An 11,813-nucleotide genomic window follows, 5' to 3' on the forward strand; every position below is an offset into this window, starting at 1 on the left:
CCTGCTAAACCAGAACCAGCACTGCTTCCTGGCTGCTGGGGCATCAGCTTACACCTTTATCCAGTCTGCCTCCCTCCTCCCCTGGAGGCTGGAGCAAGGGGTGGTGGTCACAGAGCTGCAATCAATGGCTTCATGTGTTCAATCAAAAAAAAAAGGGGTAAGTATAAACCCCCCTACTCTGCACATGGCACCCCTGCCTCCTCCTCTTCACCTAGCAGGGCATTGCCAGCTGTTAACCCCTTGAGGGCTCTATGTCTTAAAAAATAAACTTTTAACCTTGAACTTGTCTCCTTTCCCCCCAAGCAAAATCAGTTCTCTTTGTTTTCAGCCTTAATTGTCTGTATTAACCCTTTCATGGTCAGATCAAACCGTGCATGGTAAAAAAGAAAAAATTCAGGGCTCGTTCACACTTGCGTCGCCTTGCGGTCGAAGAAAAACGCACGTGTTGCAAATTGTATTGTTTTTAAAACTTGCTTTGTTGTGCTATATGTATAAAATCAATTGCTGCAGGATGCATTGTCCCCGCAATGCCTGGACACAGCAGTGCTTTAGTATGGCGGGGCAAGCGCGGTCGCCATTCATCTTGCCATTGGATGAGCCATTACCGCACACGGTGTCAGCAACAAAAAATGAACAGGGGCAGACCGACCGCTTTTTCTTTTTCTTTTTTTTTTTGCTATTGCTTGTTTATGTTTCTTAGGGAAAATTATCCTCTGATAAATACAGAGTGGGTCCAGCATTGGCAATCACCATTCATCTCACTATTGGATTCATTTTTGGGAGAAGCCTTTACTGCACACAGGTTTCAACAACAAAAAAATAAAAAGGGGCTGACCGACCGCTTGTTCTATTTTTTGTTCTGCCATCGCTCTTTAAGGTTTCTATAATAATGCACTTAGGGAAAATTATCCTCAAATACAGAGGAGTGGTCCAGCATTGGCCAGAACCGTTTATTCCAAATGAGTGCAAAAGGAGTAAAAAGTGTGGCCTGGCAGAAATGAAAGTGAAAAGAATTCTGGGGCGTAGAGGTGAACAACCCCAATATTTGATGCTGTTTACACTGGTACAAATTTGTATTTCACAGCTCGCAGGGCCCACCCTATTGATGTCCCTGAAGGGTTCTGAAGACCTTGGCACCTGGTACTGGGTATGCCCAAAAGCCAGCATGCATGCTATAGTAATACCCTGTTTTATAAAAGCACAGTGTTGTACTGCATGCCCAATAGTGGTCTCAAGCACTGTTGGGAACCACATGGTTGCTTTTGCCTTGTGTTTGCAGTGGGGTTCTAGCACTAATTCTGGAAGCTTATATGTTGCTTTTGGCTATGTGGTTGTTTTTTCTACTGCACTGCACCACAATGCAAATCCATGGGTAATGTGCAAAAATCTGTGGTGCAGTTTGCCACTCCTGGGCACATAGCAGCAGTTTGCTAGGTGCCTGGGAACTGCTTGCGGTGCAGTTTTTCATGGTAAGTCATCCAGCTGCTTGCACTGCGCCCTGTCAGGAGGACACTTGCAGCACTGGCATGGCGACTCAATGGCTAACTGAAGAAGTGCACAATGCAGCCTGACAACACTGCTGCTAATTGAAATCTAGTAGCTTAAGGTTGTCAAACTGCAAGAAGTATTGTTATTAATTCCTTAGACAGGGACCTTTGCAACAGATTCACAATAAAATGATTTTTTAATTGCTTCATTAATAGATTTGTACACTAAAACATGGATTTAGTCTTGATGTATTTTACGGCGACTAACGGAAAGAAAAGCATCACATCACACTAATACCACACTGACCACCGACTTAAGATCTAAAGTGTGTGCCAGTGATGTCTAAGAACAAGCAATCCCCCCCGCTAAGCACAGTCTGGTAAATATAACGTTTTATTTCTACTTCAAATCTTCTTAAAATGCAAACAGAGTTCAACAGGAACTGCGTATGTCGCCCCTTGGAATCTGCAAGCCCTTTGTGTCTTTTCTATAGATCACACATTGCAATGAACTCTGTTTGCATTGTAAGAGGATTTGTAATTAAAGGGGAGTTTTATACGTTAATTCACGCCAGCTTTATTCTTATACATTCCACATGAAATGGCTTTACTGGTATAAGTGCTTATTGGAGCAAAGTGATATCATGCACAGCACCATAGAGAAGCAATGTTGAGGCTTAGGGTCAGTCGCACTCTCACGCTTCGTTGGGACAAATTCTGAGCCACTTGGCACAAAAAATGGCTGCTCAACCCAACATGCAAAGAATGTTCCATGGGTGCAAATGCTAGGAAGCGCTGAGTGTATATGAGTTGTAAGTGTGTTCCTTCAGAGATTGCCAGGGGTTCTGTGAGAGGACAGCAAACAGATTTCCTGCCTACAATAACCATTAATGTAAGGGGTTACTGCTATGCTCACCACCAATGTAAGGGGTCACTTGAATATTGAGCATAAAAGTTAAGGATCAATTCTAAGATGACCAGCAATGTATGGGAAAACGTGCTTTGGCCGTCAATGTACAGGGTCACTTTTTGCACCAATGTAAGGATCACATCTGTACAACCCATAAATGTAACGATTCACCTGTACCATGAGCATCAATATGGAGGGGTCACGTCTACAATGGCCACCAATGCATGAGGTCACTTGTACCATGAACATCAATATGGGGAATAACTTCTACAATGTGGTTCTACAGATGTGGTCACTTGTACCATGGGCATCAAAATGGGGGATCACTCCTTTGATGAACACCAGTGTAAAAGGGTCCCTTGCACCACGAGCCCCAATATGGGGGATCACTTCTACAGGACCCGAAACTTCTACACTGGCCATCAATATACAGGGTCACTTATGTACTTCCATTAAATGTAAAACGTCACTTCCACACTGACCACCAATGTATGAGGTCACTTGTACTATGAGCCTTAATATGGAGAACCACTTCTATGATGACCACCAATGTATGAGGTCACTTGTACCATGAGCCTTAATATGGAGGACCACTTCTATGATGACCACCAATGTATGGGGTCACTTTTATTATGAGAATCAATATGAAGGACCACTTCTATGATGACCACCGATGTATGAGGTCACTTGTACCATGAGCCTTAATATGGAGGACCACTTCTATGATGACCACCAATGTATGGGGTCACTTGTATTATGAGCATCAATATGGAGGGTCACTTCTACAATGACCACCAGTATACGGGGAAATTACTACATTAGCAATCAATGTACAGGGTCACTTTTATAATAACCACCAGTGTGAGGGGTCATCTTCTACACGCACCACCAATGTAATGGGTGACTTCCACACTGACCACCATCATATGTTCCATGAGCATCAAAGTTACAGGGTCACCATTATGCCAACTACCAATCTAAGGGAACTCTACAATGTTTACCTTATTTTCTTATTATTAGTATTATTTCTTTGATTTCTTGATTTTAGTTAAACCTTCTTTTTTGTTTTAAATATACAACAGTCTCTACAACGTTGGCTCATTCTAATCTACCAGGAGCTGTAGGTCTAATACCTGTAAGGGGGGTTTCCTCAATGGGAAAAGGCCACCTTAAAAGAGCATGTAACCCATACCATGGAGTACAGAAGGTCTGAAACATTTTAACTTGCTGGTATATGAGTCTCTTTGGGGAGAACTTTGTTGCACTTCTTGTTTAAGGGACATGGCAGGAAGTACATTCTATTGCTGTTCTGGTTGCAGTTGTAAAATTCTGGTGATACCGGACCATTTACCATCAATCTTTCCTCATGATTATATTAGCTTTTAATATATAACATATGTATTAAATATATACAATTGTATATATTGGGGGATGGGGGAAATCCTCAAGTTGGGTGTCTCTCCAAAGCACCACCTTTCCCCCATTGGAGAGGGGCATTTAGGCTTGTATTCACACAGCAGAACAACTATGCGCGTACGTACCCCCCCCCCCCGCTAGATAAAAGACATCATCCAAATTTTATTTGAAGATTTCTTTCTATTTCCACCCACTATACAATATTTTTCCAAAACATGTTTTTTCCCACATGACAGTGCCTGGCTGCCAATGGGGAACCGTATATGGCTCACCCATCACTTCATATTAGGGGGAAAACCCTTCCCTACATTTCAGATTTACTACACATTCAACCTTGCCTGATTTCAACTGAACATAATTCACCCAAAGAATATTCAGTTTTAAATAGTGACATCCTGCCCAGAAATGAACAGCAAATCCTGATAGGACCAATTTGCCATTTTTTCACCAAGGAAACTTTAAAAATACACTCTATAGTCTCAGATCTTCTTTGATATCTGACTTTTTTATCTCAAAAGCCCTGAGACCTATGCTGGGCACTGTCATCTTGGATGGAATGTCAATGGTCCCAAATGATTAATTTCATCTAAAGACAAAACTAAATGGGGAGAGAGAGGGTTCGAACCCGTAGGGTTTTTCTTGGTAGGGTATGTAAAAGTAGTGCCAATCTGCTTGAAAGTGTCCATGATAACATTTTTTATTGTTTGCCAGGAAAAGCCAACACGTTTGAAGTGTTCTAGAACCGCCTTCTTCATTCTTCAGGGTCCTTACATACCAAACCAAATTTATACATTTTATTATTACTGTAATCTACTGTCCTTCTCCTTCCATTTGGGTCTGCGCCTAACGCTGACCTAATAACTCCTTGCCCAGACCTCCTCACCACTAGAAAACTATCTGGGAGTTTTCTTGCTGTCTGTGTCCCCTCTGAGGAGTGGTCACCCAGACTCAAAGTGAGTAAAACACCTGTCATCAGAGCAGGAAGAGTTGGACATTGCTGTGACAACTATGTACAGGAAATACTTTACTTTGGGGCAACTTCCTCTCACCTTTTCTGGGTTTACTGGACAGCCAGTAAATTGAAGTCTCCCCAGTAGCATCCAAAGACATTAAACATAGGACTTGGATGCTCAGGATATCTTTGTCCAGGACACCCCCTCTACCCCACAAGATGAGGTCTGTGCTCTGTCTTCCTGTGATCATGTTTCTAGTGTTAGACTGACAGCACTGATCACTTTATCCTTCACTGGCTCAAACAGTCCTGCTATACAATAGATTGTGGCTGCAGATATAAAAACAATATATGTCCCAGTGTCGTGTACATTCTGTAGAGAAAATTTATGTCTGGTGCAATTTTTAATCATAATTATTAATATACGGTAGTTAATATTGCAACAAGATTACGCTGCTTCCCCACCTTTTAGATTGTAAGCTCTGTGGGCAGGGTCCTCTCCTCCTGTGTCACTGACTGTGTCTGTCTGTCATTTGCAACCCCTATTTAATGTACAGCGCTGCGTAATATGTTAATACCATATAAATACAGTTTATTATTAATAATAACACAGTGAATGTCATATTCTTTGACATGCACACATACACACAGATACATTGACATTCACACACATTCACCTCCATGCTGTTGTTGGAAATGATGAATAGGGTAAGAAGGTGACCGACATGACCTCATCCACCACAATTGGAAAATTTGTGGTGTCACTTTGGGTTCAGTTTGAGGGCAATGTTTTCAGCTTGTCAAGTGCTCTCCGTACATTTTATTTTATGATCTTTTTAATGAAAAAGAAAAGAAATTGCCCTACCATTTGCCATCACTGAACTGCACATAGATCAGCCACAGAGGACAACAGGAAAAGATAATACATCCACAAAATAAAAGCAGGATAAAAACAAAAAGAAAAAAAATTGAGACACCGATGGGGGATGTGGTGCAAAATTTAGCAAAAAAAAAAAGTAATATAGTAAATATAAAAAGTTTGCATTAAAATTAAAAAAATATATTGTAGGTGTTAAAAGTATCACTAAACCATTATTGTACAAACTCTCTAATATTTTATTGTGAATACCACTTTTTCTTTTTTTTCAGAATCTTTAGGTTTTCCATACTGTGCACATCTGCTGTAATTGTTCTTAACAAAGTTATTTTAAAAAAGATTATGAATGGATGAACCCCATTCCTGTAGGGTGGGTGTAGGTGCAGAAGCCAAATGGACATCATGCCAGGGCTGCCAATGGGGAAGGGTTGGGAGCGGCAAGGGGTATTTCCATTCAAGGCCCCGATCAAAAGAACTTGACTTTTGCAATGCTGGAACTTTTAAACATGGGGAGGGGGGAAGGAAGTTACATAGTATGGGACCTAGAAATTTTCAAACAGTTTTCAACTTGAAATATAAAAATTTTAAAAGCATTTTTGCAAGAATTTTTTTTAATAATATTTTTTTATTTAAATATGTAATGAAGGTCCAGATTTTACAACCTCAACCAAAATGTTAATGCACAGCCTGATTGATCTTGTGTATAGTTGTAAGGAATACTGACCATTATACCAGAACATTTTTGACATGGAATACAAGAATTCAGATACCAATTTTATTATCAGTAATACAGGGGCAGTGACAGGGGAGACTAGAACTCCCCTGTCACTGCCCACAGATCTGCTCATGCTTAAAGAATGCTTAGGTTTCTGGTGATTGCTTTATGATTTGTGCAATATTACTGAATATTTTTCACACTTATCCATATTTTTTCCTTTCCGGGATACTCTCTCTGATGGCATGCCCAGTGGTCGGGTGGTGGTGTTGACCAATGGATATGTCATCAGGAGGAGAGCCAGTAATATAGAAGTATGTATTCATACCTACCCATTATTTTCCTTTTGGGGCTACTTCTTCTGATGGCATAGCCATGGGTCAACACTGCCCTTCTGACTAGAGGGTATGCCGTCAGGAGAAACAGAAAATTATTATTAATTTCATCTGAGAGTTTAATCACTAAAAAAATCACAATCTTTTACATGCTACTGCAGTTTCAAAAAGTGTTTTTTTTTCAGTCTGCAGCTTTCTGCCTGCCATTAAGGTCCTCAATCAGTCACTTCCTGTTATGGGTTGACAACCAGTTTAGTTGTCTCCCATTTGTTTTCCTGAGTTGTCACTATGGTGGAGGCTACAAGTGCCCATGCCAACACGCATTAGGCAGGTATGGTGCCACCTTGGCCAAACACTTAGTATTTTTACATGTCATGTCATCTTCCCTCACTTATTTCTTACATGACAGCTTTGCTATAAAGTATTCAAACTCCATCCGCCCCTTTATGCATTTCCTCAGGGTAGACAAAATGTCAACAAATGATTCATGAGTGCAGAGACTTGAAGGATTAAGGGAAAATACTTCAGCTATTTGTCATTCATGTCTTGCTGCCTCGGTGTGGAAATATGACGAAGAAGAAGATTGCAAACAATGGAGTGAATTCTTATCAGGGAGGGCTGACATAAAATACTCATTGGTATTACAGTGAGGAACCAACGGCATCAATTGTCTGGGCATAGCTGGCCATGGACAAGGAAATGTGAGGGTGAGATATCTGCTTGTCCAGAGACTTGGGCATTTCATGGAAGTGAGCAGATCTGGTAAATAAACATTTACCCTCCCCACCCCACCTAATAATGTGTAGGTGATTCTTGTGCTGCCAAAACAGCTCTGACCCATCAAAGGACTCTACAAGACCCCTGAGGGTGTCCTGGGGTATCTGGTACCAATACATTGATTGCAGATCCTTAAGTTTGCACGCATCCAATGGCTTTCTTTCCATAGTTCCCATCCATTTCTGCCCCAGGTAAATATTGCACACCCACCTGACCATCCACATAACTAAAACAAAAATTGGATTTATCAGACCATGCCACCTTCTTCCATTGCTCCTGGTCCAGTTCTGATGATCAGGTGCCCATTGTAGTTGATTTTGTGGTGGATAGTCAATATGTGTATTGGTCAGTGGTCATGCAACACTATATCCAGCAATACATTCTCTGTCACCATCATGGCCATCTGTAAGGTTTGCAAGAATTTGTGCTACAGTTGCTCTTCTTTTTAATGTGGCTACACAACCTACCCTGCCTCCTATCCCCAGCATCAATTGGTTGTGGGTACCCATGACCCTGTCTCAGGTTCACCGCTTGTCCTTCTTTTGGTAGGTACTACCCATGGTAATAATTTAACAAATAATGGAAGAGCTGCCAGTTTGGAGTTGCTCTGACCTATTATCTAGCCCAGCCATTCTCAACCAGGGTTCCTTGGACGTTGGCTAACTGACCCCCCATCTGATGGTTCGCCACCATTTGGCTGAGTCAGTAAGATGACACCAGTGATCTGTTTAGAAAACATTGTGACTAACACTGAAAAAAACATTCCTGACTATTGCCAAAATGATGGCATTCTTCCCACCAACCTTCAAAGAATTGATTTTATCATGGTTTCCCGAGACCTACATTTTTTTCAAGGGTTTCTCTGGGGTAACCAGGCCCTTACAATTTGGCCATTCACTCAGCCACTTACAGTTGTCCAATTTTCCTGCTTCCGATCCCCTTCCAGAAGGAACTCTTCACTTTCTGCCTAATGTAAGCACATAATCGGTGTCATTCCCATGGAAAAGTCTGGGTTTTACCATTTCAGCTGATCGGTGTATAGACAATGTATCTTCTCATCCAGAGATTATTCCACCACGTTGTGTGATAACTAAATCTGGTGCAGGGGACTAAATCTGATGCAAAGTTTTCAGCAATCCATCTGTATCTGTACCTCTGAATGTTCCCACACAAGTTTCAACCTGTCCAGTGGAATTGTAATTGGAAATCATACCAACATTTTTATTGACTGTGCAGACATGCGTGGGGGATTTTTTCACCCAAATATAATGGTGTTATTAGGATGAAATATAAAAGGGATTATTAAGTTTCAATTAACCCTTTAAGAGGAACTTTATCTTTCAAACATGATTTTTTTTTTATTGCAGAAGACATTATTTCTCTTGTTGTTTTTCCTGTTTGCAGGTCTTCACACAATACACTGGCCTGCGCATGTATGTGTGAATGCATGAGCTGAACTGAATATTGCAATAATCACCTGCTATGTGCAGGATTTAAAGCGGAACAAAATCCTTTACACTCACCTGTCCCTGCTCCATCGCAGGCTTTATCATCTTCCATTTCTCATTTCGTTCTTCAGACATCTTGATTAGCTGCTACGTATGTACATATGTCAGATGATTCTTGGCCAAGACTAATGGTCACACTTCTAAATAAATCTTAATCTGCAATGTGTTCAGGGGTCTCCTGATGTTTGTCAAAACACCACAGCAGATTGATTGACAACCTATTGGAGAAAAACCTCTGTTCATTTTCCTTCTGTGGAGGAGAGTATGATGGGGTACCGCTAGTTCTTCCTGCTGTCTTCTCTATAGAGCAGAATGGCGCTGACCATATGGGGCTTAACTAGCTTTCCTAGCCTACAGAACAGTCCCTATTTATGATGAGGAGGAGTGGGGGAGGGATTGAGTAGTTTACCAAGAGACAGCTGAGCGGGACTGATATTTTTTTTCAGTCCTAAACAGGAATTAGGTTCTAAGTGCATCTCTGGCTGGTCAACTTGTATTTTCTGTACTTGTGGGATCTTTAAAGCTGAAATTCAGCTTGCAGTGGGCTACCCCGTGTTGCAAAAAAATGTTTATTCAAACTTAGCTTATTCCACCTCTGGATATCCTAAATTATTTCCGGATGTTCTGTGTCCAGCCAAAACTTGCTTTATTTTTCTCCATTCTTTGCCAATAGTGTGATAAGCCAATAATAAACTTGTTTTTATTGTACTCGGCAAAAAAGAGATCTAAAGGCTGTAGAGCTACCTGATCACTATCATGGGACTGTCATGGTGTCTGAAGTCCTTCATAGGATATGTGAACTTAGAATATTTGAATGTACAGCGATGCATATTATGTTGGTGCTATATAAATACTGTTTAATAATATTTTTTCAAATATGTCAAAATCCCAGCTGAAAAAGCCCAGTGATCAGCAGACAGTGCACAGATTGGATGAAGTAATGGGCAGGGAACACATTAGGGGTATATGAGAGCACTGAGGTCTCTATAAAGAATACCGACCCAATGTCCAACATACGGGGCTCGTTAAAAAAACATTTAAAAAAAAAGCTAATTCTAAATGCATGCATCAGCAAAAAACATGCAACTACCTTTTTTATTTTAGTTTACAGAGCCTCTGCTTTAGAAAACACATCATTTTGTTGCTATGCACACTTATACATTGCATGGAGTCCCCCCGGTGAATGGGTTAATTGTATGAGCACAGCTGTCAGTAATTACCTTGTTATGCAGCACGTGTGTGTGATTGGTACGATTGGTTAGATGTTTTTAAACTGTACGATGGAGTGCTTACGCACAAAAAACGTCAGCGGCACAACCAAGGCGATCTTATGCCGGGATTTAAAAGAAATTTAGTTGAACGGCAGCTTTGTGAGCACAGCTTATCTACTTTAGATTGGATTATTGCCGGCTGATAACGACCAGTGCCAGCACCGAGGAATGCCTTGAGGAATCCATGGCACAGTTTGGGATTATTACACGCTATATTTCTGAACTGGAGGGAATCCCAGCTCATCCTTATCACTTTCCAGGTTTTGGCTCTACAATGATTGCTTAAAGAGGCACTCTAGATGGAACTGGAAACGTGCAGTCGAAGAAAGGAACAGATTGTGGGGCCTATTTATAAAAGGTTTTCTTGCCATGGGCCTGATTTATTAAAGCTCTGCAAGACTGGAGAAGGTAGACTGTCATGGGAGAACCTTGGTGATAAAGCAAACCTGGAATATAATTTTTGGCAATTGTTCTCAATTCTGGACCAGAACCATTCCAGACTTGCTGGATCACCCAGGTTAACTCAATATAATCTATCTTCTCTGGTCTTAAATAACTTTAATAAATTAGGCGCCATGTTTTTAAAAAGGGTGAACACATTTCATATGGTGGGCAGCCTACTTTGATCACCAAACCTAATTTACCCTCCATTGATGATCAGTAGATTAATCTACTTGAATGGAGTAACTGAGGACAATATACTTTTCAATGCAGACACCAGTCAGAGGTGCCATTAAGGGCAGTTATCTCCGGCGATGATTTAATTTTCAATAATGCTCATAGATGTCCCACAGATTTTGGCACCAGTGATCATAGATGTGCCAGGAAGACGGTTCAGTTTCACTCTGGCTTCACAAAGCAGTAAAGGTGTTTCTAAACCTCGCTCCTCAGAGACTTCCAACAGGTTCTGTTTTCCAAGATTCATCAAAGAATATCAGGAGGAGGTAATTAGAGAGCTACAACAGAGGTGTAGAAGAAAAACACCTAAGACTAGAGGTGCAAAAGCAGTTCTGTGGAACAGAAGACATAATGAAGTACATTATTTTATTGTGGATTGGACAACACTTGATTCATTGAAGAGTTGTTCATAACACATTTTCACCCACCTCTCAGCCTTCCCTCCTCCCTCCCAGCAGCATAGAAGTAACAGCTCAATTCTTCTCATCCACCGCTCAGCAGACCAGCTCTTCCTGGTACCCTGTGTCAACAGTAGGACAGGATCTCAGCTCACCCCACTACTCTCCAAGCACTAGCTCAGTTCTCCCTGTGACTCATCCTGCAGCTCAGTTTTTTCCTTCCCATGAGACTCAAGCAGGCAAGTTCATTCCCTCCCAGCAGTGTGGCAGCAGCTCAACTCATCCCACCCACCCCTTGGCAGCTCAGCTCACCCTGCTACCCCCTCCCAGCAGTATAGCAGCAGCTCAGCTTAACCTACTACCCTCAAAGCACTGACTCAGCAGCTCAATTCTACCCTTCTCATGAGAGACTCAGGAAGCCCTATTCATTCCATTCCAGCAGGGTGGCAGCAGCTCAGCTCATTCCACCCACCTCACAATGCTAACTTC

This window comes from Pyxicephalus adspersus, chromosome 7 (genome assembly GCF_032062135.1).
Source record: "Pyxicephalus adspersus chromosome 7, UCB_Pads_2.0, whole genome shotgun sequence".
In the NCBI taxonomy this organism is placed as follows: domain Eukaryota; kingdom Metazoa; phylum Chordata; class Amphibia; order Anura; family Pyxicephalidae; genus Pyxicephalus; species Pyxicephalus adspersus.